Source organism: Aotus nancymaae, unplaced genomic scaffold (assembly GCF_030222135.1).
Source record: "Aotus nancymaae isolate 86718 unplaced genomic scaffold, 86718_ANA_hifiasm-v0.15.2.pri h1tg000019l, whole genome shotgun sequence".
In the NCBI taxonomy this organism is placed as follows: Eukaryota; Metazoa; Chordata; class Mammalia; order Primates; family Aotidae; genus Aotus; species Aotus nancymaae.
In genome coordinates, this window is record NW_026988431.1 from 48,050,112 (window position 1) to 48,056,599 (window position 6,488).

Below are 6,488 nucleotides of genomic sequence, written 5' to 3' on the forward strand. Positions count from 1 at the left end.
CAATAAATTAGAGCGAGAACTTTTTCTATTAAACTTTATTCCAAGAGTTTATATCAGTTTTTTCTACAATCAAACCTCTTTCAGTATGAGTTTTTAATCAGCAAGACAAAACTCAGGATAGAATCTAGTATATTCCATAGTTCAAATTGTTTAACAGCTTGTTTCTTTGCTGTACTAAGTGAGTGAATTGAGACACAATTATGCTGAAATTGGAATAGATCTGAATGTTTAGAGGAGTTCAAGAACACGCTGCTGTCTCAGAGATAAGAGGGAGAGAGTTGAGTCCCAAGACACACCACTAGGGTCTAAATGATGAACCACCCTATGTCTGCAATTGATCTGCCTTCTTTGCTGTTTGCTCCTTAGGTTAGAGTTCCAGGTTTAATTTTGGCGCAATCCAGTTACTTTTCTCTTTCCCAAAGGCCACAGAGATCATCATTATCAAAAGGTGTCATTCATGAATTAGGAGGTTGGGAAAGATCATCTAGATGCATTTGTACAAAATAACCCTGGTAAGAAATGGACTCTTCTGATGGTTATTCCATCTCAGGCACGTTATCTACATTATGTAATGTACTCCTAAGAGTAGGATAATTGTTATTATTAGGTGAAAAAATAAGACACAGTGAGATCAGTAACTAACACAAGACTGTACTGTTAGTATGACCACACTGTTAATTTGACAGAATCAGGACCTAAAACTCCAAATCCATGCTTTCCCCACTCTATAACCTTGCCTGGCTGGGGAGAACAAACCTCAAATATGCCTATTTGATGATAAATGTGTGAGAATATATGTACATATAAATATATACACACACACATATATATACACATGTATATAATGTAGATATATATATGTATATGTATGTATATCTCACAGTGACTCCAAATTTTTTTTGTGTGGGGGTGGGGAGACAGGCTTGCTCTGTCTCCTAGGCTGGAGTACAGTGGTGCAATCTCAGCTCACTGCAACCTCTGCCTCCTGAGTTTAAGTGATTTTCCTGCCTCAGCCACCCAAGTAGCTGGGATTATAGGTACACACCACCACACTGGCTATTTTTTGCATTTTTAGTAGAAATGTGGTTTCATCATATTGGCCAGTCTAGTCTCAAATTCTTGACCTCATGTGAGCCACCTGCCTCAGCCTCCCGAAGTGCTAGGATTATAAGGCATGAGCCACCATGCCCAGCTGACAACAAAATTCTTGAGGTCCGATAATACCAAAGTCAAAATTTCCAGGGAATTTTTAGTAAAACACATCAATCTCATATCTGTATGTTATTTATGTAAGAATGACGCCTCTATTTATATGGTTTTCGTGATACTTAAACAAGAAAGTGGGGATGTGATGTATAAACTATAAACACCATGAATACATAACATATTATTGTTTAAAGAGTCCTCAGGGCCTTAGTTGACCAAAAAAAAAAAAAAAACCACACACTCTGCAAACAATCAATCATTCAATATTGACAGTGAAGTTCAAAAATGTTTGTGTTTCTTCTAAACTATCTGGTGAACATGCCTTTTAAATCCTTGTTGAAGTCACTAAATCCGTAACAATTTATAGAATTCTTTTGTATCTTGACCATAAGTCTGTACACATACAAAATCCTGTTTTCTTTTTGTGAGATTTCCATAAGTCATCTGTCTCTAATCCTATCTAGGAATAGAAGTAGAATGTATCCAGCAGCTCAAGTTATCATTAGTCAGTGCTATGTGACATGGGATAATGCCTACTCCAGTCTCTCTGCAAGCTAAAAAGAAAATCATTTGCTACATTCTCCTTGCTGAACCTCTGTATGCACAGAGGGAGAGCAGATATGACTGGCCTGGTCAATAGAACTATTTACTTAGCTGATGGCATGAGTAGCCAAATGAGCTAAAATTGGCCATATTAACTGATTTCTATCAATAATACTAATATATTTCCTGGATCAAAATCTTTAAAGGGCTGAACTTTATAAGGGCTAACTGACATTTTCTTAAAAATTGTTTAACATGACATGTACTGGTCCTGGGAAACTGCTGGGAAAATTACAGAAAATAAATTTTAGGGTAATTGGGAAAATGGCTTTGAGAAAATGATTTATTATTTCCAATAAGGAAAGAGGAGGTGAAGAATGAAGTATAAAAAGAGAAGGAGAAGAACAAGAAAGGAAAATGGGAAAGAATAAAAGAGAGAGAGAGAGAATGAATCCCACGACAATTTAATTTGACCATCCACTATCGTATGCAAAGGCCCAAATAAGGTACTTGGGAGTCTACAAAGAAAAATAAAATAATTCCATGCAACAAATTCAACAATTATTTATGGAGTTAGAAAACGAGCAACTATCTAATATGCCTCAGCAACTGAAAATATATCTAAGATTACCTAAATGAAAAGTAAATCAGAAGTGTACTTGAAAAATAATCTGCTTATTTAAACAAGTGTTAAAAGATTATATTTTCTTAAGGAGCAATCTTTGTCTTTTCCTGAAACAGAACTGGGTGATGGCTGTTACCTGTGGCTAAACAGATTGGTTCCGAACCACCATACACAGAAAACATTCCATCATCTGTTAAGAGGGCCAACATCATATAGACAATTTGGTAAGGAGAGCAACTTTCCAGGGTTTTTCTGATTTTAGCATCATGCAGCACAGGATTATAAATGAGCTGTAGTTTCCCACATTTAAGTTTTAAATTCAGCTGTGTTACTAATTGCCCTTGAGATAATTAGAGTCGAGGACCCAGCATTTATTTTTTATCTTAACAAGATTTTGATTCAATACATAGTATTTTCAAATACTATTTTGAAAAAATTCTCTGAAATAATTATACAATGAACATGCAATTCTTAGATCTTTCTAGTTTGAATAAGTAAACATAAATGTATTTCTGTTAAAAGGCTTAATACTGGGATGAGTCAAGAATGACTATAGGCATGAATCACTTAAGGACAAGGACACATTCGGAGAAACATATTATTAGTGATTTTGATTTTGTTGTTGTATAAACATCATAGAGTATACTTACACAAACTTAGGTGGTATAGCCTACTACACACCTAGGCTATGTGGTGAAGCCTATTGCCCCTTAGCTATAAACCTATACAGCATATTACTGTACTGAATACTGCAGGCAATTGTAACACAATGATAACTATTTGTCTACCAAAATGTGTCTACACATGAAATGTACAGTAAAAATACCACAATATACTCTTATGGGACCATAGTTGTATATGTGGTTCATTGTTTATCAAAATGCCATTAGTGGCACCTGTTTTGTGAACATCAAAGAGTAACTGGCTTACTAAAACTTCATTAAATTGCTCCTCTATCTTCTTGAGCATGTCCAAAAATCTGCCAGCTAAGCTTCAAATGTAAGAATATTTATTATTTTAAAGAATCACTACTATAAAACCCCAGGAGTAATATCAAAAAAATGAAGCTGCTATTATGCACTGGTTTCCAAGTGAAGCATACAGCTATATTTGGCTGAACAAAGTTCAAATATTTCTGCCCAGATTTATTCAAAACATGTTTCTAGTGCCACTGGAAAAGAAATTGTAACTGGAAAAGACAATAACTGGCATTATAAATAATGAATAAATGAGTACAAATTCCCAGGAAACACCTCAAATTATTCTCTGTAAATCAAAAGGACATGTAGTTGAATTCATAACATGTATATTTTAACTTGCTTCATTAAAAAGCATATTTTCTCAAGACATGCTTCATACAGTCTAAATGATTGCTTTAGTTAAGTGTGATTTGTATCTAACATCAGTTATGTGATATCAGTTTATGTATTTCTAAATCTCAGAAGAAACAAACTGTTATTTCAAGGGTTAAAACAAAACCAGGATTTGTCCAGATCCACCATGCACAGAAAACATTCCATAACATGGTAACAGTTCCAGCATCTCATAAATTACAAAGATCCTCTTTATCCACGAAGAGAGAGGCGAGGTGAATTATTGTAGAAATTATTTCATTCCATTAAAGAACATTATTAATGAAAGCAATCAAATGTTGAATTAAATAAGTAAAAAAAAATGATCCTTTCAATTTAATAGCAAGCTATATGTCAGCTACCAAATATTCTAGAGCAAATAAATCTTGGAGAAATAAGGAATGGAGGGGCTATTTGTCCCCTTGCAAGGGCTTTCACATGTTTGGCTCTAGCCACATGGAAAGTCCAGTTTCTCATTTGATCTAACACATTTGCACCCAAAAAATACCATAACCTTTGGGGCATATCAAGAACCTACTACTGGCACCCCTCTAGAAATTTGACCATCGCTCCAGTCTTCCAGTGAGATTTTTTGAGAGGAAAAAGAGAAAATATGAAATACCAACATAGTTCCCTGTAAAGGCTTTGTTTTTAATCAAGCTTTTAATCACTTTAAATAACAGATAATAGCCTTACATGGATGATGATGATGATAGCAGAATGTTTTGTGGGATTTTTTTTGACCATTTTACTTTTAAATGGATCTGCTTCAATTTCATTTTAGTTTAATTCTCTTGAAATGTTTTTATGAAGCATCTCTTTTGCTCTAGGTACCATGAAAAGACACAGCCATTAACATATGTATTCAACTAAGCACAGAGCATTGACTTCAAACTATACACTATCAGTATGAAGGCAATATTATAAGGAACTACAGGGAGAAACTAACATTGTCAGGGTGGAGAGGATAATGGAGAAAACAAAGAAGGAGTCATTATACCTAGGACTTTAGGGAGAGAAGGAAATGGGCATAGAAGCACATGAACATGAAAGTACAGGTGTGTTGACACACTGGTAAGTGAAAAGATATTAGATAAAAAATATAGTTATGGGCCACGTTATGAAAAGCTTTGAATGTCATGTGGAGGAATTCAGACCTTATCCTCCCTACGGTCAAAGTTGCGAGGGATGCATAGAAATGTAAACTTTCACTATATTTTGTTTACTCTAAGGTGTATATTTTTCACTTTTTTTTTTTTTAACAATTCTGACATTATAATGCATCTTTCAATGGATAGTTCTACAGTAGGAGTTGTGACATAATTGTCATTGCCTACACTTGCAACTTATATTTTCCTTCTTATGCATACACAGGAATTATACATAATAAAAAATCTGACAAAATAAATCTAAAAGAGTTATGGTATAAAAAGAAAAAGTCTAAGTGATAATAATTATTTTATAGCTTAGTTGGTAAAATTTTTTTTCTTCCTTGGTGATACATAAAATGAGTATGTGGTAGATTGTTTTAAATATGTACTGTTCATATTGTGAAATGCTTAAACAGGGAATGACATGATGGAATTTGTTTCCAAAGAATATTTCCTGTGAAATGCTAGTGGATATACTGGAAAAGGGAGATGTGAAGTCCAGTGACAAAGCTGAAGGTTATTCTAATAGTCTAGACAAGCAAAGATGGGGTAAGAACTGTAGCCATGGCAGTAGGAATTCCAGCGAAAGAGTCAAGATGCATTTTAACATTATAGTTGATAAGAATCAGTGCCCATCTTGATGTCATCTGATGAGGCAGAAGGACTTAGCAGTAACATCTTTAAGATTTTGTGATGTTGTTTGTTTTTGCTTGTCTGAATCCTTTATTCATTGAAATCAAAGTTCTGGTGTAGGGAAACAATAGTAAATAGTCATGCTGTCAAAAAAGGAAATGAAACATCTTTCTCTTCTGGCTTTGTCAACAGGCCATTTTATAAGAGCTGTCATTTTGGTCCATCCACAGTCTTTATGACTTTGAGGAGGAGCTGTGGCTAACACTAATAATCTGAACCATAAAACCACTCATCCAGACCACCAGCTGAGCCATCAGCTTAAATTCCCAGGAGATAACTTTTGCACCCAAATTACTGGGGAGAGAACTGGAACATCTGTTTTATTGCCAGGTCATCGGTATTTATTTGAGGAACTAAAGTCATGATCTTCAACATCCATAACTCTCTGACACTAAATAAGCCTCCTGATGGAGCTACAATATGGACCAAAAAGGAAGTAAAGCATGCCTAGAGGAAGCCTTCCATAAATTTAGTTTTGGAAAACTGGCTATAGTCCCACATATTTAATGGCTGTCTTTAAGCATGATTAAAATAAAGAACAATAACCAAAGTGTGAGAGTCTCTCTAATGTTCATTTTTTCTTTGGTGTACTTTTAATAAAATCAAAAGGCAAGACCGAGATCTCTTAGAGAAGAGTTTGATTTTTCAGGAAAATAAAGAGATTGCCCAGGAATGGAATGATCTTCTTAAAGGCTCACAGAATCTAATTGCATGATGATGATCACTTTTGGCAAAGAAATCATCTTATTAAACACCCTTGTAACTCCTTGGTAACTAGCACACTGTAATCCAGAACTCTCAAGAACAAAGACTGTGTAACATCATGGATCATGCCAATCTCCAGCCCACCCGAATAAATATTCATTCTCTGGAGTTAAAAAAAAGAAGATTAAATCATTTACTTTTTAATACAAATTC

At 34.6% G+C, this 6,488-nt stretch overlaps 1 long non-coding RNA gene across 1 annotated transcript; it reads left to right on the forward strand.

The window, feature by feature from the left end:
- The first annotated feature begins 456 nt into the window (after positions 1 to 456).
- LOC105706640 (uncharacterized) lies at positions 457 to 6,101 on the forward strand. Its single transcript, XR_001104874.2, has 3 exons — positions 457 to 512; positions 2,491 to 2,598; positions 5,703 to 6,101. It is a non-coding gene; the product is annotated as an uncharacterized LOC105706640 (long non-coding RNA).
- The last annotated feature ends 387 nt before the right edge of the window (positions 6,102 to 6,488 follow it).